This window comes from Uloborus diversus, chromosome 1, assembly GCF_026930045.1.
Source record: "Uloborus diversus isolate 005 chromosome 1, Udiv.v.3.1, whole genome shotgun sequence".
NCBI classification, from domain to species: Eukaryota; Metazoa; Arthropoda; class Arachnida; order Araneae; family Uloboridae; genus Uloborus; species Uloborus diversus.
The window spans coordinates 142,803,848-142,830,602 of NC_072731.1; the positions used below are offsets into that span (position 1 = coordinate 142,803,848).

The 26,755-nt window shown below is 31.8% G+C and overlaps 1 long non-coding RNA gene across 1 annotated transcript in view; it reads left to right on the forward strand.

Annotated features, from left to right (window-relative positions):
* Nucleotides 1-26,755, forward strand: part of LOC129232563 (uncharacterized) — a 255,555-nt gene that overhangs the window by 153,755 nt on the left and 75,045 nt on the right. The window contains exon 3 of the long non-coding RNA XR_008581365.1: nucleotides 19,638-19,688. This is a non-coding gene — a long non-coding RNA (uncharacterized LOC129232563). The remainder of the gene's footprint in view (nucleotides 1-19,637; nucleotides 19,689-26,755) is intronic.

Consider the following 26,755-nt stretch of genomic DNA (forward strand, 5'->3'; position numbering starts at 1 on the left):
GTCCATTGCGTCTTCAGTGTCTTGTCAACTTGACACAGCTGTCCGGTTTCCATAAACAGGTGTATCAGCTCCACGTGCTGCCTAATCTGTTTCTCCGAGTGATGTTGACGCAACAGGAGGGTGCTCAGAGGAGTGTGATATTATTCCGAGCAAAATAGTTTCGATTATCTACCGTTTGACATTAAGGGATTCTGTTTGCGTATGCTAAAAGTATTTTGAAACTTACGGCGGGTTTAGTCGAGTCACCATCGGAAGTTTCACAAACAACGTGATGTTAATCCGAAGTTAAATTTTTTTGTTCATGTTCGTATTTAAAGTGATGGATGTAAGAACATGTTGTGTTGGTGTCGTGTCTATGGACAATGCAAGTAGAACGGATAAAACTAGTAAACAATGATAAAATCAAAATTCAAGCTATATTTATACATACAATACATAAAAGTAGGGAAGACCGGGATTAGTGGGCGAACTTTTTTAACTTTATTCTTTTAAGGTTGTAAATGAAGTAGAAAGCGTTTCTTTTATAGCTTGGATAATCTGTATGGTATCAGCCATAATGTCGTATTTTACTTCCTTTTACAAAAAAAGAAGGATTGTATTCGCAAAAACATTCTCACTCAAAAATCGACCTTAATTTCCATTTTACTCACCCCCGAATCAATATTGAGTTTTTTTTCCGACTGGACCACACGTGGATAAGTGCGTAAGAACGTGTAGACACGCGAAATATCCATAATGGTGATTCCCGAGTTAATTGCAACGAATTCTCTCGTGACGCCTGTATGTACGTATGTATGTCGCATAACTCAAGAACGGTAAGTCGTAGAAAGTTGAAATTTGGTACGTAGACTCCTAGTGGGGTCTAGTTGTGCACCTCCCCTTTTGGTTGCACTTGGGTGTTTCTAAAGGGATCGTTTGCCCCTTTTTGTGGGGGAAATCGTTGTGAATTTCGATGTAAACTCAAGTGGTGTTATTTGGCGAATACTTGGCGATCATATCTCCTCTGAACGGTAATTCTCTCCCTTGAAATTAAAATCTGTTGGATGTTTTTCATATTAATCTGCATTCTACTTTCCCTAAAAAATCCGTATTTGGTTTTTGTTTTCCCCTTTCGAGTAATTAGTTGTATAAGTAAAATTTTGGGGAAAATATATATGATTTCATCTCCTTGTAGATTAATGAAAAGAGTGAATTTTAAATATATGTATAAAGAAGACACTGCCTAAGTGGAACTTAAGCAAAGGAAAAATAATTGTTCACTCAAAAATGTGTCAGTTGTTCTACGATCTTACTTTTACCTCTCCCAACAGTTCAATTTTTCTGGAACTTCCATTAATCACTTCAAATCACAACACAAAATTCATGGAAATAAATCATGCCAAAATTACTCACTGATCACAATCAAAGAATAACAATTAAGAAAGAGCAAGTTTTGCAAAAGTTTTACTTTTACTGAACTAAAATTGTTGTCTATGGTCGACGGATGAGTACATTTCTTTAAAATAGCGGTTTAGTTTTACAAGTGGACACACCATTGAGGGCACTGATGAAGTAATATTAAAATTCAGTTTCTTTTTAGGGTGTACATTTAAGTTAATTATAGTAAAAACATCTGTTCACAAGCTATTGGATCCATGAACTTATTCTTGGCAGCTATTGTTTTGTTACGGTATGTTAGCAATGCTAGGCAAATTATTGGAAAATTTTAAAAAGTGCAAAATTTTTAAAGCAAAATTTTAAGCAATTAGAAACCAATTACAGTTTTAGTGAATACAAGTCACAAAGTGCAAAATGTTCATAAATTAAGCATCAGATTAGGTCTGCTATTCAAAAAGATCTTCAAATTTATGCCAATACGAATAACAATATTTTTTAAAAGCGCGTAAGAGAATCAAAACAGCTTCAAATTAGAATGAAAACTTACACTGAAGAACTGTACAAATAATTCTGTAAAAATATATGATAATAGCTCATTCGGTGGCTGTTATGTGGTAAAGATACTTCGAATTTTCATTGGCGGACTGCTGCCGCGGGGTCTAATGGACATACGTTGATAAACACTTGTAATATTGTATATTAAACCATGTACTTAATTACTGCAACGGAGTTTTAATGACAACAGCTAAAACAATTGCAAAACAGGCTCTTTGAGCTACTATTAAATCTACCCTATAACGGTAGTACACGCTGTAGTTCACATATCTTTCGTAAGCATGACATTTGTAGAAATGCTTCGATATTATTAAAAAAGAATTGACCGACTCGCAAATAATAACTATTGGAGCATTTACAATTTTAAAAATTTAAGAAATTCTATAACTCAGTGGTGCCCATCCTTTTTCTACCAGAAGGCCGCACCTCATATTAAATGGATTCTCATGGGCCAGAATGCATATAAGTATTCAAAAAAATTATTATTTTTTCTAAATAACACGGGAAACTATGGGAGGAAAAGAAAATTAAAGCCGATAATTGCTGTTGTCAGTACTATGCTTTTTTACTGCATCTGTTTTTCAGAACACAATTTCTGAATAAATTGAACAAATACCTTTTTTGTGTAAAAAGTAAAATATGAAATAACAACGTCAAATATCACCAATTGCAGATTACAACAGACATGTGTTTCGGCGTTACAAGGAATGCCTCTTTTCAATGCAAAAAAAAAAAAAAAAAAAAAAAAAAAGAGCTTGTGGATGAAAAGACATCCAACAAAATGTCTGCAGTCATCTGCAATAATTTTATGCATTTAACTGCTTCTCTGTAGTTTAAAGATTTTTGTAACAAAATGGTCTTAATGTATCAGCAAATATCAACTGGCATTGCATATGCTATTTACATTTGTTTTAGGAAATTCAACTCATTTTTTTTTTGTGTTACTATTTAGTGCTTATTTCATGGAGTAAAAACTTTCTGAATAATTATGCCGAAAATCATATTATTGGTGTAGAATAATAATTGATCTTTTTATTTTATGTGATTCAAAATTACGTTGGTACATTTACTGCATCGCACTCAGCTCTGTACGTGGTATTGAACATTTTTTTCACAACGAATCTGATCATCAAATACATTGAAAGATCAGGAAACAAAAAAACAAAAACAAAAAAAAAACTTAAGCGGTTTTGAGTAAATTTGTAATTTATGTATAACTTATACATATTTATTCATAATTTTTTTTTTCGCTTGTAGAATTTTTCTTTAACCAGAAAGAAAAAGAAAAATACCCCTTCAACTCTATATATAGCTTATTTCTCTTATAAGTGGTATGATGGATGCGTATGAAATGTTTGAAATTCATTCTTTTAATTCGACTATGCATCATTAGGTCAAGAATAATTCCTTCTAAGCGTGCAATCACGTGGCCAAAAATGTAATTATGGATGTCTAAAGTTAGAGTAATTGAACAACAAAACAAATGAAGCAATGGCACGCAAGGACATGTTGTCTTAGCTGCTTCATACATTCGTTTTGTGAGACGAGTAAATATATCGAAAATAGCTGTTCAAGGTGAAAGCTCAAAAAACAAAAACACCGAAGAGTTCACTAAATGCGTTACTTAAAATGAGCATAATGGGAATATTATTCAACGATACCAATTTCTAGAAAAATTGTGAGACATTAAGGTAGGGGAATGTGGGGCAAAGTGAAATAGTTAAGATGACTTAACTTTTTCAAAATGAATAAATAAAAATTTCTTTTGAAAATTACGGTACTTAAAGAAAGAAAGAACAATTAAGTTTATGATTAAATTCGCATTGAAACGTTCTTGGAAGTAAATTTGGCCTTCAAAAAAAAAGTGGATTTTTTTTTTTTTTTTTTTTTTTTTTTTACGGGGTAAAGTGAAAAAAAATATTTTTGAACAACTGACTGAGTGAATAAAGTAAATGAAAAAAAAATAATGAAACAATAAACTGATAAGTAAATAAACTGCTTCATTAATGTATGAGAAAAAGAAGTGAATAAAATAGTGAATGAATAAGAAAATAAGTGAATGATTGAATAAATATGTGAATTATTAAATGAAGTTTCGTTTCAAAAAAAAAAAAAAATCGAAGTCGTCTTCAAAGGAAGAGGTGGGAAGTAACACCAGCAAAACAAAAACGTATACAAAACGAAAAACCGTATGTTTTGTTTTCGCGTCTCACAGGTAAAATCTGCCTTCTTGTTTTCTAATTTTAATGATACTGACAAAGCAGTTCTCTTTCAACTGTAGGTGAGGAGGAATAGATCTTAGTATTTTTTCGTATATTTGTATAAGCACTGAACCGAACAGACGGATGTGTTCGTCATGACGTTATGTTGAATTTTAAAATTTCTTCTGAGGGTCAAATTTCGATGTTATGTTCCTTTTTATTTAATCTCAACGCGAAATTTGCATTGAGATTACAAGTTTGCATACTTCCAGATGTATTTTACTTCTCGCCCACAAATGTATAGTAATTGTTCTATAGAGGGTAATGAGCCTCCGGTAAATAAAGGATATTTTCTACATTTGAAACAACGGTAAAATCTTCCTGGAAGACACTATCAGAAGAGTGAGGCATTATCTATCTAAAAGACCTTTAAATTAATGTCTGATTAATGGGATCGAAATTACATCGATAATGGTTCGATGCACACACACTTCAAATTATGAACGGTTGATCATTATGGAATGACAAAGTCACACCATAACAAACGCAAACATTTTCAAAAAAGAAAAATTAAGTTGAATTTTAAGATATACTTACGCTAAAGTATATATTCGTTCTAGTTTTTTTTTCCTGATGTTAACTACGAAGAACAGAAATCAGGAGAAAAAACATAAAAAATAAATCAAAAAGTAACTATTTTAAGCCTTACAATGTAATTTCTTCAAATATTCTTCGATTATATAATTTGAGAATGTTTGAAAGAAAGCGACACCACATACATTTTATGAATTTGATCATATTTTCTAGTCGAGCTTAACGACATTAAAAGGTTTGCTTGAAAATTATTTTATAATCGCAAGAAGATTACTTGGAGAAGGAACTTGTGAGGAAACTGTATTTTACGAAAATTAAACTTTTACTTCTTCTATTCTTTGTGTAAGCACGCTACCTTTCATACCCGAAATTATATGTGTTTAAAAGCTTTTTAAATCAATTCTTTGTTCCTTCGTGTTTTCTGCATTTTTTTTTACTTTAGTTTTTTATTCGTTACATTTATTTTCTTCCTTTTTCGTTTCCTTCATTTTCTTTCCTATTTTCGGCTATAAATACAAAGTTTCGATGTGGATTTTATTTCAAGAGTTTCTTAGCAATTTCAGTTCCAACCAAAAGCTGAAACAAAACGAACAAGTACTGATGATACTAGTAGTCATGAACTGGAACTGACGATATATTTACACATGATAGAAAGATATAATCCTTTTTGTAGCACTTTTGTTTTTGTTGAGCTCATATAATTTAGAATCCATGTTGAAAAATTTTCTTTGAAACTCTGAATATGTACAAAACATTCTGGATGCAGCTTACTAAGAGAAACTATTGTTCATTGTTAAACTTGAAAACGTAATTTAACTTCTCGAAACTTCTGCAAAGTTTAGTATGTGCAATTGTTTTTAAATGCAATGTGATAAAAATGTGTTTTATGCAATTGAATGGCTGCATTAGGTTGCCATTCTTCATTTCTTCCTTTGAGACATACCACAAATTCTCAAGCGAGAAAATGTATCTGACTGAAGGAAAACTCTTAATATATCGAGTTTGGTAGAGCATTATATATTGCAAGATTTTCTCAACCCTTTTGACGTACCATAAAGTGGGGATGCATGAGCCTCCAGGGGCTGCTTGAACCCATTAGAAAAAGTGTTTAAAATCCGAACTGGTCCCACAAAACTCAATTTAGTATCGACTTAAAAAACTTGTTCCTTGACAGGTAGCAATACTAGCTAGAGGATGGAGTATGAAACAAAGTTTCTGCTTTTCCCGCCTTTTTCTGATTAAAATTATGATTGCAAGTTGTCTAAACAGTTGTTTTTAGTGTCTGCAAACTTTCACATGTAAGTTCAAGGAAGCATCTGATGTCATCAATGTAAAGATAGTTTTTTTGTTTTCATTCTATTTCTTAATAAAATAAGTGTTTTACGGCTATAGCTATATAATTAACACAGTAACTAATATAAGTTAGTAAAAGTGCACTGGTTACCTTAAAATGGAATTACTTGAACCTAGCGTTCAAGCAGCCCCAGACCACATTTCATCAATAAATAATGTTAAGTAAGGTTTGTAATATTTTAAAATAAAGAAATTAGTTATTATTTGTACTCGTTTATTTGCAGATCGGGGGATAAAAAGGGTCTGAAAGTAAAAGAGAACCCCTTGAAGTAGGAAATAATACGGATTATTTATTAAGAAGAAAATTACAATTATGTCCAGATTCAACTAATTCCGGAGAACTGCCTTAGATAGTGGTATCAGCCCATTTTGAATTAAGTATATCAACTCTAAGAAGAAAATTAAAAGATCATTCACAAAACAAGCCTGGGTACCCTGTAGAATTTAGTAACGAGGAAGAGTAGGTATTAAATAATATCAGAGAAAATAAATCCACCCAAGCCAATTAATTGAGAAGTTTTCATTTTTTCTAATGTTTAATTAATGAGCATTTCAATTGGTTTTAGCTGTAGTTATACTTCTATTTGAGAAATTATGTTTACCTAAAAATGTTTTTATGTATACGTTGATTTTATATTAATCTATGTAAATAATTTGCAATTTATATAAATAGTTTGCTCACTAGAATGTACGTTTTGAGTTTTCTTTCAAAACTCGTCGGTCCTTTTTGATACCACCCTCTGTTTTACAGCTTTTTCAAAGGGATTTGCTGAGTGGGACCAAATAGCCGCAGCACGGGGCTACTTGAACCCAATTTTTAAAAATATGAAAAAAATATAAAGAGTTAAAATTGTTGTTTAAAAAACGCTTAAGGTGGTAGCAGAACTTTTGAGAAAAGGTAAAAAACAAGATTATCAGCTTGCATTATAGGTTTAACTAAAAATTTAGTGTAAAACTCGCAAAACATATGAAATTTCAGGTTCAAGTAGCCCCACTTTACGGAATATACATTTGCCTACAAATGCCGTTAAACAGCTTTGAAAAAAAAGCAAAAACAATTTTTTTTTTACAGGAGAAGCAAAAACAAAATATTTTTACAGGCGATGATTAAATAAAGACAAATCGCAATTATTCAACAAATGACGCGCAAGTATCAGAAAAAAAAATGTTATATAAAACTATTCATATGCATTCATCCCCCCCCCCCCCAAAAGAAATAGAAGGAAAAATTCCTTACAGTAATAAAAAAAAAGTTCACTTTTGTACTATTTAAGCCAAATTAGACTTGGAATTGCTTTCTTTTGTGATATACTTTAGAAGTCAATTTTATTCTTTGAATTGAGTTTACATTAGAAATTCGAAGCAAGTGAATGATTTTTATCACGCAATGGGAACTATTTACAAAAATTTCTTCCGCAATAATAGGAAAAATTATGTGATGAATAGTTGGTTCGCCATGTGAAACTAAAGATAGAACGGAACGTTTCTTCTGTAACTGTTGTTTTTCTTTAAAAACAAAAATGTATAGGAAGTACGAAGCTCTGCATATTGAAAATCGTTGAAACATTTAAATAAGTTGTCAAGTTTCCAGATTATTGTGAGATAAGTTTAATGGCTTGTTTCTTGTTTAATTATCAAATTTGCGGATATAGTCACCGTCATGGCTCCTTGTGCCGTGCTAAGCGCAAATGTCGTATCTGCAGTGGAACTCAAAACAAGAAATTCATGATTATAAAGTTTTACAACTCGTTTCTTGGATTTTTGACTAAATTAAATGTTCAACTCGCGGTAGTCGTCTCTTAAATAACTTATCTAACCTACGTAAGAGCGTATTTTTTGTAAAAGTCTTTATTTAAAATTAATGAATGTAGTTGCGACGAATTTTCTCTTCAAAAACGTTTTCATATACTAGGTTAATTTCTCCGTAAGTGACTATTACTTGTCATATTTAAGGGTATCTGCACAGATACGACAAAAATAGCTTAATGAAACGCAATCAATGTATTATTAAATAATACTGAAAACATCTTCTTTCTTTGGTCGAAAATACTTATAGATCTGGCTGCACAAAAAAAAAGTACTCATAAGGTACATTAAAAATTTCTGTAATGGAATGACAGTACATACATAGCCAAGCATTTATTGCTTGCTCTGCCAGGGTGGGTAAGGGATCGAGCGGGTTGACTGGGGATCACCAATTTTTAGCAGGAAAACTGCAGATTTCTGCATAAAAACTGCAGTTTTTCTGAAGTAAAGCCTTAAATCTTTAAAATATCTGCAGAATTATTCAAAATTTCAGCAGGTGAACTTCTGTAGATTTTGAGAACAAAAACTCAGCAAAGCTATTCCCGTTTAAAATTAGGCATTTTCGCGCAGAACAAAATGTTGTACTGATTTGATTACACTATAGTTACATTTACATTGATATGTTTAAATACATGTATTTAAGTTAGTTATGTCATGAGATTACGTATGTGGGCGTGTACTTAGTAAACGTAAATGGCAGTGTTTCTTCCTGTTTTCAGAACAATTGGTGATCTGTGTGTGTGTGGGGGGGGGGGTGATTTTGAACTATAAAGTGTACCACTTATTAAGCTATGGATTTTAGAGGAAAAAAAAATGCTGTAATGATTTTGGAGATGGCAGATATGCCTAATCTCTTTTGCACGTAGTAATAATTGGACACTTTTGCCGGAGGTTTCTCCCCCCCCCCAATGGCGCCCACCCCCAAATGTTGCATAGCAAGATACACTCCCCTTCCCCTTCCTCAAAAAAGAAATTTCCTCTAAAAGAGTGACAAAAAGCACGTTTAAAAATCGGATTCAAAAATAGAAACAGCGCATTCTGCGTCAGGACCCACCCTCCCCCTTCCCCGTCTTCGCCGCCATGTTTGGGCACTAATGCTTTTTAGCCATTACTATTGAAATAACTTGCTCGAATGTTTTTCAAGAGGGCCGATGGCTGATCTCTACAACGTGTCTCAGTATTCAGAAACTTTAGGAAGGGGTAATCCCGCCAGAAATGGTGCCCCCAAAATTTTGCAGCGCACCCTCTCCCCCCAGAAATTAAGGAAACCCAAGAAAAATGAGAGTAAATCTACGTTCGAGAACCGCCATTGAACTTTCCAACTGCGCATTCTACGTCATGAACCTCCATCCCCCCTTTCCCGTTTTCGCCGCCATTTATGGACACTAATGCTCTTGAGCTATTATTATTGAAATAACGCGCTCGAATATATTTCGAGATGACCGATGGCTGCTGATCTGAACTACATGTCGTACTTTTTTAGTCCATTGGCTCCAAAATCTTTTCAAACAGAAACGTTTTGTAAAAGCATAAATTTTTGATAATCACCCGAAAAAATTAACTTCTACAAAGCTTGGGAACCTACCACAAAAAAATAAGTGTAGTGACTCACAAAAAGATTATAAAATGATTAAAAGTTCATGAAATAAAAAATACCTAGACTTTGCAGTACCCTTAGTTATAAGACCCCCCCCCCCAATTAAATTAATAAGACGAAATACTACTCGGAAATTTACTCGCAATTTCAAAGGAAAGTTTTTAAATGGAAATTTTAAGATTTAACTTCTTTTATATACTACATTGGTTTAGCATTTATTGGTAAGGTGCAACGTACTGTTATTATTTCGGTACGCGAGTTTTTCCTTATTTTGTGCCCTGTTGCTTCTCTAGATGCCCCTTATTACTCTTTTGTTTCACCATATTGCTCTTTTCAAGCGTTTTTAAATCATTTTTTAAGCGCCCCATGCTATTTTGAGGGTCTAAAAGGCATTGAGATTGCAGGTTTAATATGTTTACCTATCTAGTCATCGCCTCATCGATGACGCTTACTTTAAAACTACTATTTAGTATTAGTTTTTCTTCGATATGAAATCCATAGACATGGTTTGACGGATTTCGTGTAGCCATAATCAATGGCAACACTTGATGAGACTTGATTTATGAATTGAAGGTGCGTTTGATTTCTGATGTTAAGCCAAAAGGTACAAATTTTTGGGGAATATTTTCTGTTCTATGCCCTTTTTGTGTCTCTTTACATGACTTACATTTTAACTAAATGATCCTTTGGTTCTTCCATACTTGGTTTTTCAAAATGCTTAACTGATTTTGGCTTTTATTGATACATATTTACTTGTAACTCATTGTTTAATATAGTCAATTTTGTAATTTGGACTTTCAAGCCCCATGAAACTTATTTTTTCTTTTTCTGTATGAGTGGAAAAGTAATTGTCAAAAAAAGGGTTTACAATATTTACCAGTTTTTAATAAAAATGATTCTTTTTACTCATTTCTCCTGAATTAATTTTTACTATAATTTTTCTAAAATTTGATTTTAACAATTTGGAGATTCTATCATGTCAAGCATTAAAAAAACATTATTATAAATTTACAAACAATAATTTCCAAATGCAAAGAATTTACGACTGAATTACAAACTTTGAACAAATGAATTAATTTTCTTATGAAATTGGATCAAATGGGAGAATTTACAAGGATCTATCATATCAAGCATTAGAAAAAAAAAATAATGAATTTACATACAGTAATTTCAAAACGCAAACAATTTACGATTGAATTACGAACATTGTACTAATGAATTACTTTTCTCATCAAGCTGGATCGATTGAGAGAATCTACAAGCATCTATCATATCAAAAGAATTAGAAAAAAAAAAGTTAAAAATTTACAAACAATAATTTTCATATGCAAACAGTTCACGATTTAATTACAAATGTTGGTCAAATAAATTAATTATCTCAACCAACTGGATCAAACATTGAAAATTCAGTTTGCAAAACTTATTTGAAACGTTTAAGTGTCCCGTTTTACATATAACACGAAAGACATTTTGAATTAAACTTCTAAGCATTATTCCAGTTTAATAGACTAAAACTTCGAGTAAAGATAACTTTTCTACTAAGAAATTACTTTTGACGTTTCATAGCCTACAGATATATATAGTCCTTATCCAATATCTCTATTGAAAAGAAAACGAATGCACTGCTTATCTAGTGCAAATATTTAAAAATATATAATCATCATAAATAAAGATTTTAAGTAGCTATCTGCTTGGAACTTCTTCTATTTCGGATTTTTTATCTCAATTTGGTTGAAGTTAGGTGCATTTGACATTGCATTGTGAAATCTAATAGGGTTTTAAAAGATGTTTCACAAACTTTATGGATGCGTTTGAATCCTGAAAAATTGTTTTCTTTTTTACTAGCTTATTATTTATGTCTTGATTTAATGGCGGATTAGCGTACTGCGAGTGAAACGACGCCATTTTAATATACATTCTGCTACTTTTATGAAAACAATTTTGTAGATTCTTGAAAAAGGTTGTTTTTTTAATCACCAATGATTTGGAAACCAGGTGGTTTTATTTAATGAGATTTGCATATTTTTTTTAGCCACCCACTCCAACGTGGTTTCATTTTCGTGAAAAAAGAACAGAATGATATTGCAGTTTCTCCCTATACTTTTACAACGTAGCTATAAAGTACATTTTTGCAACATAATAAAAAATTATGTTACTTTTACTTGAAAATGCACAAAAAAAGTTCACGAGAAAGGTTTAGTGCGCATAAAAGAATCTTATGTGTAGGGTGTATCTGATATGTAGGGGGTAATCTTTATTTATGATGAATTTGCATTTTTTTTTTACCACCCACTCCAATGTGGTTTCCTTTTCGTAAAAAAAGAACAGAATAATATTAGTTTCTCCCAATACTTTCACAACGTAGCTATAAAGTACATTTTTCACAGCAAAATAAAGAATTATGTAGCTTCTAATAGGAAGTGCACAAAAAATGTGCATGAGGAAGGTTCGGTGCACATAAAAGAATCTGATATGTAGGGGAAAGGGGGCACATTTGAACATTGTATGTTTTACTAGGATAACTTAAAAATACTCTGCAGTGTTGCTCAAAAAAATTCTGCCAAGCAGAACCAGTCCTACTTCTGAACAGAACGTTTAGAGCAATGGGGAAATTTTGCGTTTCTGTGGTAACTATTGATTTGTTTTATCAGATGTTGGATGTAATCTTATCAGTCTTCTGCAGAGAAGGCATAATTTGAACTAATTAATAAGCTAGAACAAATTAAGTTAATACGTTGTGAACATATATAAACCTCGTTTTATTGAGCATTTTAAGTAAGAAAATCTAAGATGTATCAACCGAAAAACAAACAGACATGAACTAAAAGCATTTTGAAACCAATGAAAGTAGCTACTGGGATTATATCCCGAGAGAGAAATGTTTTAAGCTAAAAGTCTCCAAAAGTAATCTTAAAATGTTGAAAACGACCAAAGTACGTCAAAAATAGCAATTGCCTATAGTTATATTAAGAGAAATTGATACAATTTATTTTCAGCAAAAGTTTGAAATAAATTTTATGTTCTAAGCAAAAAAAAAAAAAACTCTAGAAAAAGGGATTCATACCTTTTTGCCATCAACCTTCGCACATTTAAAAAAGATTTTTTTTATAAAATTACTAGAGGACAGGTGTACTATTAAATGTTTTTCCGTATTTCTAGGACAAATAATGTAGAAATAATCTGATAATAAAAGAATCTTTGTTTTTTTTAGAGAAATTTCTTTCGACACCAGCTGGCTAGAATAGTGCACATAAAAAAAAATTACCCCTTTACTAACAGTTCTTAAACTTCATAGGTCCCCCTTTTTTTAGCTCTCTCTTTCTCTTTTTAAGTTGCGGTTACTCCGGGTGACGGATTTTACTTAGTGTTTGGAAAGCGTAATTCCTCTCCAAAACATTGCTTCCTTTTGTGACTCCGATGTTATGCATTTTAAATAAATAGCTTTTTTAAAGACATTTTTAAAGTAGTCAAGCCTAATAATACAGTTTTGCAATGCATTCTAAAAATGAGCGAAAAACAAGCAAAAAATCCAAAAACATAGTGTATTAAACTGAAAAGGGGTTTAAAAAATGCAAAAAAGAATATTTCATCGAATTTCTGTCCGAAATTATTATATTAGTGTTGAAAAATGAAAATTATAGTTAAATTATGATAAATTGTTGATTTATATATAAATTTTACAGAAACAAAGACATTCAAGCAGTCTTTTAATACGTTTTCCGATGACTTTAATTAGATGCCACTAGTTCCTTTTCATAACAACAAAACTTACTTGAACATCGATCAAACGCTATTATCGAAACTTGAATATCTTAATAATTCAAATATGTGTTTCGCTTTATCTTGATAATGATATTTCTTAGCGAGTGAAGTTTCATTTAGTTATTCCGTAACTCAAGTTGAAGTAAATTTAATTTAAGTATTTATACTCGTTTTGTGACCTGTAAGTAGTAGTTTTGACGATGCCAAAAGGAATTTATGATTACGTAGATGTCTCGAGACGATTTCTTTCTCTGATTTTGGAACAGATATTGCTTTTTATCATTTTCGTTTAATCTCTGTCAGACTCTTTTGGTGCTATTTCTAGAAGATTTTTTGAATTAATTAATGAAGACTTTATGTCCTAAACTAAACCCGTTCTATAAAATAACGACAGAAGTTGCAACATATTGGTTAAGGGGTAAAAGGAGTTTAAATCCGTCTTCTCCCAATTAGAACAATACTTACCAACAAGGGTGGTTTTTAGTGTTAAACACCACCTTAAAATTTTGAAAAATTATTAAAAAAATTTTTTTTTTCAATTATTCTTTTTTTTTTCTGAAAAAAAAGAAGTATTATTTGATTTCATTAAAAAATGAAATTGGCATCATCGAAAAAATTTTTTTTGCAGTTATTATGATCATAATTTAATAATAAGTAATAGGTAATATTTTTTTAGGTTTAGAAAACCTGTCGATAGCATCATCAGTATTTCAATGTATTTGTGATTGCAAATGCCAATTGAAAGCAGGCCGTTCAGACTATTTTTCCAGTTTAATTCCTTAAATATATTTTCTTGGTACATTAATCATAATTGCAATTTGAAATAATAATAAATCATTCGATAATTTAATGCTCTTTTAATTCTTTAGACACATATTAAAACATTATGTGAAAGTAAGAGAAGTTAGCAGATACAAGACATTAACGTATTTAAATAAAACTATATCTTTAAATGTAAGAAGTACAACTTACAAATTAATTTTATTTATCAACAATAATTGCGATTTAAAATAATATTGCATTTTCCCGATATAATACAGTGGTAGTCAAAATTATAAGGACAAAAGAAAAATCCCCAGATGTTATCTGCATTTGGTCGGAAAGTAATGCAAATTTTATGACTAAAAACTAATGGTAAAAAAAAAAAACACTTTTTTTGGAACTTTTATTAGAAACTAGTGGTACCCGCACGATTTTGCGCGTAGTTGGAAATTAAAAAGTCGTTTGGTTCGCCTGTATATTTACAAATAATGGATGATGAATTTCTCGCCAATTTGCTATTTTAATTTGCTCGCCCCGTTACCGTACCACGTTATGATAATTTGGTAATTTACTTGTCCACGTTGTGATAATTTGCTCGGATGTTTTTAAAATTGGAATAGAAAAAGAACAAAATCGAATGTTCGAAAAATCGCTTCGAGGTGCACATCCCCATGTTACAAACTAATTCTGTGGCAAATTTCATGAAAATTGGCCGAACAGTCTAGGCACTATGCGCGTCACTGAGATCCAGACGTCCCGACATAGAGATTTCGTATTCATGCAATGAATTTTGAATTTATACATCCCTGTTATTTAGACAAAATTATAAGGACAATTTATTTGTGTGTTCTAAAAAGCAAAATTTGTTTGTTTTTTGTTCTGTACACTGCACTTAGTGATGTAAAATACCTGGGTATTTATTTTTAGGGGTAAATACCCAGGGTATATACCCGGGTAAATACCCAAAATGGGTATTTATCTGGGTATTTATTTCAAAAATTTATATTTAACCAAAATACTTTTCTGTATGTATTCCACTATGTATATATACAGGGTGTTTTGTTTTAACCTTCAAGACCTCTATTTTCGCAACCGTTAGTCCTAATGCATACTTCCAATTGCAAAAATGTTCAAAATCAGATGCAGACTTAAGATAGTGAAAATTTGAAGTGAAAATAAAAATGAGTAAAAAAATACAAATTTTTACTTTTTACATGGGCCCCAGGTCCTCTGACTTATATTTAGGTAAATAATCTCCATTGAAAAACAATTCCAACAAAAAAAGTTTGACATTAGAACGACCAATATTCACTGAGATATGAAACGCAGCGTTTTGTGACTAACACCACTTTACACTCGTCATCAGTAACATTTTTGAGGGGAAATATAGCAGTTAATGAGTGTTTATATAAAATTATATGTGTGCAGAGTGTGGTTTTTCAAATTGTTCAAGGTTTTGCAGCGTGTTTTGCGCATCATGGCATAACATTTGCATGAATTTTTGAATAGAAATGGAAAAATGTAAATACCTTTTGTTTTTTTACTTTGCGAACCTGTCAGTCTTCTGAAAGGGTAATAAGTTCTAATCTCATCTTCTGCATAGACCCTTAAAACTTTCAAATGAAATACCTCCCTGTGTTTTTATTGCACAAATGTCAAGTTTTTTTGTGTCAGTAAGTTTTAAATGCAAGTTAGGGGACCTAGGGCCGTATAAAAAGTTAAATTTTGTAGCTTTTTACTCATTTTTATTTTTGCTTCAAACTTTCAATATCTTTACTCCGCATCTGTTTTTTAAATATTTTGCAATTCGAAATATGCATCTAGGACTAACGGTTTCAAAAATAAAGGTCTTGCAGATTAAAACAGAACTCCCTGTATAACCAACCATATACAAAACAATAAATTATTCCCTAAAATTTAAATTTTGATCACATATTTAAAGAATTATTGTGTAAAACAACTCAGCAATCTAATATGATATTCACATTAAATGTGTTGGATATGCCTAATCAATGTTGATAGCCAAATTTCAGATCTAAAAAGCCATTCTTCAAAAAGTAAAAAACTTAACTGATTACAAAAAAAAAAAAAAAAAAAAAAAACATCTTCTCCAATTATGGCATTGAAAAGAAAGATTCTATGTTTCACGATATATTTCTTTCATAATTTCATTAAGTCTTTCAATAAAAAATATTATGAACTGTGTAATACATAGGTATGTATCAGTTTTACCAATTATTTCATATTTAGATTTAAAAAAAATATTTCTCATTCACTTTTTGCATTTTTTTGTAAAATACCCAGTTTTTGGGTATTTACCCAGGCCTTGGGTAAATACCTGGGTAAATGCCCAAAAAATATTTACCTACCCGCTGGGTATTTACCCGATCCACATCACTAACTGCACTACATAATAATATAAAGGCTCAGTAAACGATTGGGGACGTCACATTCTATTTTTACAGTCATGCCGTTAGGTACTAAACTTAAAGAATTTAGAAAAAGAAAGTGGTTGCTCGAAAAACTTACTGTACATCAAACTGCAAACAAATCTGAATATATAAAGTTCTGTCATTTAGAGCTTTATCAAAAATCCCGGAAAACACTGACCACAAAGACGAACAGGTTGGAAATCTTGTTTCTGTATGTGTGAAACACATGATATAGAGACGAGCTTGCTTCAAAAAACAAACGTCTTGATATATTAGATGGGAATTCAAGTTACAATGCAGTTCTCGAACTGTTCAACATGTTTTACAAAAAAAGAAAAAGTTTCATAATGAGAAAATAATGTCACGACCGAATTTAAAAGAATCATAAAAGATCAATTATTGAGCGCTGCCAAAAGTGCGTTGTTATGGGTAAAAATTGGGGCAATGTAATATATTCTGATCCGAAAAAGTTTTATTGGGATGGACTAGATCGTTTTTGCTACTTCTGGTACGATCTCTGTAAAGAAAAAAAAATAATTTGAACTTTGAGATCTAGAATTCAAATTATGTCTTTCGCAATCACGAGTGTGTGTTGTGTGTAAGTATGTAGGCGTGTGTATATGTGTGTGTGTGGATACGCGTTTGTATATGTGTGTGTGTGTGGGTGGTTACGCACGTGTGTGTGTGTGTTTGTATGTGTGTGCGGGTACGCATGTGTGTGTTTGTATGTGTGTAGGCTTGTCTGTTTGTGTTTGTATGTGTGTAGGCGTGTGTGTTTGTGTGCAGGTATGAGTGTGTGTATGTGTGTGTGTATGCAGGTGTGTGTATGTCGATGTGCTTATGTAGGTGCGTATGTGTATGGGTGTGTGTGTGTAGGATATGGACGCAACCTGGAGACGTTTTTCGCTAGAGGAGCAGCATCGTGAGGAGCCGGTCGACGGTGGTGCTGCTCAGGGAGGCGGGGGGGGGGGGGGAATAAAATCATAGGACATAAAAACAGTCAAATGAAAGCAATAAGCAATTTGTGATTGCTCAAAAAGCTCAACGCGTACACTTGGAGGCGGTTCACTAATGGTCTGTTTAAGTTTCGCTACGGACGGAAACTACACCAATGTTTTTTTGTGCATGGCAGAATGAATTCTTAGAGTGATGTTGATGTACTGAGCAGTGTTTTTTAAACCAAAAATACCGTTAATTATTATTTTAAACTATTTGTTCCAGCAGGATAATGCCTAAATTGCATGTTTCTTAAACCTCAAAATCATTGTTTAATGTTTATTCCGTGAAATTGCTGTACTGGCGCGACAAAAGGCTCGAACAAAGTCTAATGGCAACTTTGTGAGGCATTCTGGCTTCTGAAGTATGGAGAAGTGGCATTCAATGTCGAAACAAGAAAGATCTTAATTAAAATGTCAGTAATCCAATGTTATTAAGCACAAAACTTGCAAATGCTTAATAACGTTGGATTACTGACATTTTAATTTTTCAGCACAAAGGTATTTATTCTTTATCAAGAAAGATCTTATTTTCTCCATCGAAAAGGTCAAAATAAATTTTTTCAAGAACATTCTTCAACTTGCATGACTGATAAAAGGAATTGAAAAAAAATGGAGAAATTACTGATTACTAGGGTATTTCAGAGCAAAATGCTTGTTGTCCTTATAATTTTGTCCAGTTTTCCGAGTCACATTTTATTATTAATCAGAGCAAAACATTTATATTTTCAAATATTCTGCTTTCCACAACGATTTCTAGCGTAAAAAGGCACTTTGTGTATTAATTTCACTGAATTATTTCAGAAATAACTCTTTTTCTGTGCAATTTTCTGCTGTCCTTATAATTCTTATAATTCTAACCACCACTGTATAATGCTCTTTTAGCTCTTTAGAAACATTTTAAAACACTCTTATTATTTTTAAACACTTTAAACCAGCTTCGTATAACCTTCCAGCAACATTATCAAGTGATATTTTGTCATTATTATGTCCTATAACATTCCAATAAAGATCTGCTAACACTTTGCACGTTCAAAAGTCAATCTGCAACAGCTTTTCAAAACAAGTGTCTTCATGAAATTATTATCATTCTTTTCTGCATGAACTTCGATTATTTCTTCAAATAAATATAGCACTAAATAACAACTTATTTTAAGTTCGCACCCAAAAGCCCCCATCTTCAAAAGGGCAAAATATTCACTTAACCTTCGTCTGTGAATGAAATTTAAGTCTATTTCGTAGCATTGTGAATAACTAAAATGAGAAATTATTTTTAATAAATTCAGGAAGCAGCATAAAAAGTTCTTGCAATCGCAATGCTCTCTAGACTAAAAGCAGTTAACTTCACTTTGAACAACCCAATCCCTGATTTGTTACGATAGGCACTCCAAAATGCATTTTAATAGCGGTATTTAAAGATTTCCCTCACCAAAAATATGGCATTTCAGATACTTATTATTTCGATGTCACTTAAATATTGTTGCGCCAGGATAATCTGTGTGATCTCCTCACGCAAATGTATTCCAGGAAAATACTTTCATGCCTCTGACTTTTATAGATCGAATCAAGTTTAGTTTATTGTATGCCTTATTTTTCACAGTATTCACTTTTCTGTGTTGATGCTCGTTATGAGACTAAGACTTTCACCAGTGAACATTGAAGTGTTATTTTTATGTCCCTTTATAGTGCTACTTTTCTCGTTAAAACACTTATATCTATTTTTTATGTGACAAAGATCATTTTATAGGGTTTATATCACAAACAAAAGTTCATCTCACAATGAAAACACCAAAAATAACTCTTAGAACAAAAGGTAATTTTACTATGCATGACTTTTTTGACAGTTCAGAATTTCAGTTTTGCATAATGTGCAGTTTAAATTCGGAATAGCAGAAAAAAATATATATTTAGATTCTTAACAATGGTGATGCGTATTGCATTTGATGAAAAAATGTTGCAATAAAAAATTATCCGTTAGCAGAAGTTTTAGATGAATCAAACTTCTATAACTGTATCGGTGTCGAGGTAGATGAATTTCTTAAAATATATATACTTTCACTTGTAAATACTTGCTAGAAATTTGTACTAACCTGTTGTATAGTTAAGTGTATTACTTTTTTAAATATCAGTAGCATAAACTTAATCATCTTATGATGATAATGTACTGCAAAATGTTTTACGTTTGTAAACATTATTTTTTCAGTCTCCTTCTTCTAAAAGTGTCTTCCTAAAAGAAGAGACATACTTATCAAGGGTAAGTTTTTATTTTGCATTTCATTAAAGAAATTAGACTTTACTAGTTTAGCTTCTTTGTCATTTTTTAGAAATATTCTGAGCAATTTATATCTTTAGTAGAATGATAGAAACTAGTACGTTTCTTTCTGTGAAAAAATTCACTGATTGAAAATGACGAATTCCCGTGAATCTTGTTTTAGCGCGTGATTTAAAAACAATGGTAATTAAAAGAAATCGCTAAGAGTTTTTAGGGAAAAAGATACAGTTTTTACTTAATGATAAAAAGTCATTTGCATTCTTCTTTACTTTCGCTAAAATATTTGCTAGTGTTTGCAAAATTTATTAGTAGTGTAGGCAAAAATTCGAGCTGGTAAATAGGGAACCACCATGAGTTCAAATAAAATAATTCAATTTGATTTGAAAAAAATACAGTAACACAAAACAAATGTCTTAGTTACTGACAGAGTGGGCGCTTGTTTTTTTCCTATTGGAACACATTCCAAAACAAATAGAAATTAATTTGCTCAGAAGAAGACCACCATTATTCTTTTGCTTCTTTTGCACCGTTTTTCTTCTGAGATGGAAGCAGAATTCCTCCCAACGTACAGGAAATGAGAAAATTAAGGTTAAAGACGAGTTAGAAAAACTCAGAAAATCAAGTAAGCGAATTGACACATTTAGACTCTAAGCCAAAGGCTTAACGTCATCCTTTTTTGTTTGAATTTTCCCTTATCGAGACAGGAAGGTGTTGCCAGATTGAATTTAGTGAGGCTATGTGTGTTTTTCAGAGTTAATTGTTTGAGCAAATGTTCCCCCGAAGTAAAAGTGTATGGCTATTTTAGGACTGCATTGAAAACCTCCATGCTTTGTGTATATCAGGAAACAATGGAAAATGGCAATAGTTAGGGTATGAATATGTTTTATATCTGCGCTTCTCAACATTTTTTGACCTGCGAACCGGTAAAAATAAGGTCAAAAAGTGGTACTTTTTTTTTCAAATTGTTTTTTGCACAAGGAAGCTTTTTTATTCATACAAAATGAGCTCCTACCTTTTGAATGAAAACAGTTTAAAAAACGCTTAAACGCTAATTCTGCCTTAGAAATTTAAAGCATGTAGAGAATTTGAACTGAAAAGTAAATTTGTTCGTACAAACTTTCATTGAACTTTTAGGGAGAACATATTCATTAAAGGGATTTTGGATTTGATTATCTCAGAATGTTTTAAACTAATCTATTGTTTTAACATTAACGATTTAGGGGAAAATACAAATCTTGTCATCTAAACATAAAACAGTAAGAATGTTTAAGAAATAGCTCTGAGAGTTTGTGAATACTATAAAAAAATCTATGTTTTTAGTTTTTATTTCAGAGAAAAAAGTTTTTAATAAAACAGAAATGCAGTTTATAAACTCATCATTGACGTAAGTTGGAAACGAAATGAATCAAAGAGAAGCATTTTTCAGCATTGAATTCGAAAATGATCCTATTTTTTTCCCCATCATGTCAGGAATTTTCAAAAAATAAAAAGTTAAAAATTTGTAAAAAAAAAAAAATTCAAATTAACTCTTTAAAATAAATTTAACGTATTTTTTCTTGTATTTTCTTCAATACTTTTTATTAATAAAATATGTATATTTACAATATATATTTTATTTAAACAGGTAAGGGTTATGAAGAAAAAAACTTAAACTAAATTTATTTTTATAGAAATGCTAATTTAAGATTTTTAGTGTATCTTTTAATTTATTCATGCAACTTATTTTTATGACGCCATCTCCTACTTAAGCGCATGTTCGGTCAGGGTTTAGTTGTAACTTGATTTTGAAACTAGCTTTCCAAACGTTATTTCCCATGAAAATTCATGGAGAAGATTCAGAATTTTAGGTTATATATGTGACTAACATTTTCCTGTTGGATCTAATGTTAAGTTTTTCTTTTTTTTTCTGTTCAAAAATGTTTTCGAGAGAAATAAACAAAAAATGTTTTGTACCTGTTATACGTTGAAAATTCCTCCTCATAATTTTTTGTTAGAAGTAAACCCTTCTTTCAGTTTGGAATTTGTGTTTGAATTACGTTTTTCCATAGAAGCTTAATTATGTTAAATTTTTTTTTTACGTGTACATTATTAAACGAAAAAAAAAATCCGATGTATTGAATAAAATTGGAGAATGACATTATTTTCTTCGAAATGCCCCTACCCTTTAGAAAAAGCTTTACTCAAGCATTGTCATTCAGCACAAGGGAAGTGGCGGGTTTACCCTTAACGTCTGCGTTTTGATATCATTTCCGGGGGGCAAAAGCTTGTAATTGTCCTGAATTGTTATGCAAATAGTTCCGTAAGTAAATCCAGTGACGAAGTCTAATATTTTACTAAAACATATTTTAATGAACGATTAACCGCTACGAAATACACCTCAAGTACACGCATACACACACAGCAAGATCTTAAAATATAACAATATTCTGATGAAATCGAGTTCCTGACTAAAGTCTTTATTTCCATGAAATCCAGTTCCAAACTGATGAGCTTTCTCGCTCATCCGCGAGAGGGTGCTTCAACAGTCAACAAAGTTAAGGCACCTTTTCTCAACACTCCTTCAGTTGTATTTATGTAACTAAATAATGCAAAAATAATTATAAATGTTCCTGCTTTAACTGCTAAATTTTTGGACTGCACAAGAATTATAATGTTGGGGATGCATGCACACAAACTCACTAGGTACGTTACACAAAAATCACCACACTAGATGGATTAATCCCATGAACAATACCTGGTGTCAAGCCTAGTGGTCTTCGTGAAAGACACCAACTCCAACCAATAAAAATGGCATGCAATATTGATATCCCGGCCAAGACATCCAGAAATTAAAGTTTTATCCTTGTTATGGACTCATCGCTTTGTGATACTCAATAACTGAGCTGAATACATATATTCTTTCATTGACTCTCAGATGACTAAGAAACTGGTTGTTTAAATCAACTTAACGCTCTTGTGAAAGTCCGCAAACAATAGTGCGGTTCGACTCGAAAATGAAGGTTAAAGCTTAGGTGCTTGGCATTAAGTTACCGCCCTTAAGCCAGGGCTAATGCAGAACTACATGTAATACAGCGAAAGTCCTGTCCAGCAATTACATTTTGTCTATGTTATAGACTCGTCAATCTGGAATAGTCAATAACCGAGTTGGAGGAGATATCTCGGAATGCCCTGATCGGGATGTCGGTATACTGCATGTAGATACCTTAACCCTATCTTAAGGGTGAACATTTTTCGATAAGAATAGGTTTTTTGAATAGGCTTGTTCGATAAAAAGTTATTAGAATGATGGAACTTACAAGAGAAGAACAGATACACATTTCTTCATCTCAATACGCAACTTTTACTCATATTTGTTTGAAGAACCTAGCTAACAGAAGATTAAGTTGGAGGTTGAGTAACCTTTGAAGAACGTATACAGTCGAGTCCGCTTAATGGAATAGCCATTTGAAAAACTATTCTAGTAAGCAGAATAGTGCGTTATCCGGGATCAAAATGAGAGATTACAACGGCCAGGTACATTGAAACTTGATTACATTAAGCGGGATAGTCTTTTAACCGATACGTCATTAAGCGGGCTCGACTGTATTTACAAAAATTAAGAAACACTTGCAAAAAAAAAAAAAAATAATGTTACCCTTATACGTTTGTTATAAACAAATTGAACCATTTAGCAAACGAACTATCATTTTAAGGAATGCATCGTGTGTGTCAATATATCTCAATTTTCTATCCTTGATAGGCAAAATTTCAAGGCTTTTTATCTCTATGTTTGATCATTAATGTTTGCTGCTTGCTTTTTTATGTTTTCTTTTTCTGAAAACGTAATCCTAAATGATGAAATAACATTTCCATTACATAGAATCATGCATGAAGAACAAATGACGTCGTATTTGAAGATTTAGTGCAGTTGCTGTTTAGAAATTTACGAGTTTTATTTATTGTTCACCTGCTTTATTAAACGCAATGAAATCGTGATTATCTTACCATGCAGGTGGAGCGCGGAGGGGAAGCATTAAAATGCGCTCTGTTTCGCTTTTCGCTTTGTGATGTAGTTATTAATATCCTAGTTATGTAAGTTCATTATATAAGTTTGATTAAAGTGCAAGTGTTTAAATCCATATTTTTAATGTTAAAATAAAAAAATAATAACTCCATATAAAAGATAAAGCTGCATTGTCCTCTACTGATAAAGAAATTTTGCTTTAGTAAACTGTTTCAGACTCATACATAACTCCGTATTGTGTCATAACCATTCAGGCGCGGATACAAGGTAAGTGTCATGGGGGTCACGACCCCTCTAAACCGCCGACAATATTATCCACGTCAATATTATCCACCACATTGTGTTCAAACACTTTGTGAATAAAATAAATACGATTTCATTAAAATTTTCAATTCATAAATTATTTTTTGAAGTAAGTGCTTGAAATGCTACTTCTTTTCATTGCTTATGAAGTTAGTTAGCAAAGTTTAAGCCCTATTTGGTTCCTTATTCTTATCAAATTTTAGGCTTTTTATTGACACTCAAGTTGTTTAAGAAATTTTTTCACACCCAAAGTTGTAGGTTTGTTCATAGAGGAGGTAGAGGGTGGGGGAGGGGGTCATTCTTTAGTATCCGCCCCTGTAATCATTATCTCAAAAAGTTTTTTCCACAGCTTTAATACACTTTTACGTGCGACCATTCGTAATTCGGAAAAAATCTGAGCCGTATTCAAGTATACGCTAGACACTTTACTGTTAAAAACACACACACACAAAAAAAAAAAAAAGCTGTAATAGCGTAGAAAATTTTTACATTTTTACCGATAAACGATGAATCGATACGACTTTTGGTCTGAAGCATGTAATGCCTGATCGGTTCAAAAATCGGTAAACGAATCAATGGAACCAAGCTTCAAACCCCGCTGCTGTCACCGTTTTTGTTTAATTCAGCTCAACTAGAAAACTTTTACATAAAAACACACAACATTTAGCATTCAGCATAACGTTCAGCAATCAGCACACAACATCTAGCATATTGCTCACAATATCTAGCATACAGCCCTAGGCAGCAAGCACACAGCATCTAGCATCCAGCCCCTGGTATAAATTTAAATTTTGACATTTTGAATTCCAAATATGCTTTTCACAATTATGATTTGCGATAGGCTTCATTTGTAAAAACAAGAAACTCAACCAGTAGGGTCCCATAGCAATTCGTTATTGCAAAAAACTTAATTTGAAGTCAAGGTTTCAAAATTTAATTTGATGCCTGTGGCTGGATGGTAGAAGTTGTGCGCTGGATGCTAATAGTTGTGTACTAGATGCTGGATGTTGTGTTCTGGATGTTGGAAGTTGGATATTTTTTAAGAGTAATTTATACAATATGCTTATCAACCTACATTAAAGCATGAACATGATTTCAAAGGTTACTTTTGATTTGTGTCACTTCTGTTTCCGGGGTACCATTTCTCTACATTGGCACAAGTAATAACAGAAGCTCAATTGGAGTAAAAAATATATGCATTGATGAATCGACCTAATAGTGTTTAAAATTATTATATAATTAAACTAACTTCAAAATAATAAATTATCTGATATAAGGTCATTTCACGGAAAATTGTCATTTTGTCCCGCTCATGACGCTTTATACACTTACATTACATTAGGAATAATTACATTATTACATTAGAAATAATAATTTAAATGGGTAATGAACAAAATTTTCCTTTTTAAGAAATTGCTAACTTGCTTGTGACCTCTTAAGCAAATAATTCGTCCATATCGTTTAAAACTGTTTTTTTAATGAAATATAGGAATCGTCACATGTGTAACAAAATGACAGCTTTCAATGGCATGGCCATGTATATAATTTTTTAGCGGTTTAAATTATTATTTCAGAACAAATGAGATATGTTTCCTCTGCGTTGGAACCTTAGCTTTCAAAACCTACAATTTGTTTTGTCATTACTATATTAATAAAGTAAAAATATTAAGTAATGCATACAAAAAACTACAAGAGGTTAACTTTGGATATCTCCCACGTGACGCAAGCAAATAAATTTAAAAAATACATCAATTAAAATTAAAACTAGGTCCGGAGTACCTTTGTATCAAGTGCGAAGATTAAAAAATGTGCTTATACCTGTTTAGTTAAAATATTAAGATCTACAGCAAAATGTAGGTGAAGTTATCGAGTCACTTTTTCCCGAATGTGACAGCGGAATGGTCCTACGAAAAATCAATTCTAACGTAAATGAGACATACATGAAATGAAAATTGCATACATTTTATTACGCTGAAGAAGTGGTTTCTAGTAACGTCGAGGCATTTGCAATTTCATTTGCAAATAAGTGCTTTATTTACGTTCAAACCAAAAGACTACATCCGCACGAAGTTAAATATTTTTCATACACGATCTCAGCACTCAGAAACATGATTTTAATCACAAGAGATAAAGCAATCCCATTGTTTACATGTTTTCAGTCTATTATTCAACAGAAACAAATTGTAAAATGAGACAAATATTTATGCAGCAGGTTCAAATCTAAACTTGTGCTTGCGATAGTCAGTTTTAGCAAACATAACTAAGCAATCGGACTATCAGTTTGTTTCTTACCCAGAAAACGTGTATTTACCGATAGGGTATTTTATTTAATGAGTGAAAATTTTTGTCCATAGAGTGATTAAAAATTGTAATTGACGAACTATACGTATCGAAATGTCACTCACTTAATAATGTCATTAATTATTAATAGAGCATGTGAGACAAATTCAAAAGGTTGTGAGCTCTTTTTCTCACGGCAGTTTTCTCTACATTCACTTGCATGCCAGATCGTGGTTGCGAAAAACATAATTTGAATTTAAGATTTCAAAATTTTGGAGAAAAATAGAATCGACTTCAAAATTGCTCTAAAAAGTGAAAAATAATTTTATCCTTTAAACACCAGCGATAATACTTTTAAACATTACTTTTGAATTTGGCGCAAAAATAGTATGTAAAAACAGTGTAACCATGCTTCGTTCATATTATTTTCAGAAAATCATCAAAGTTAGGAACGAAGCATTTT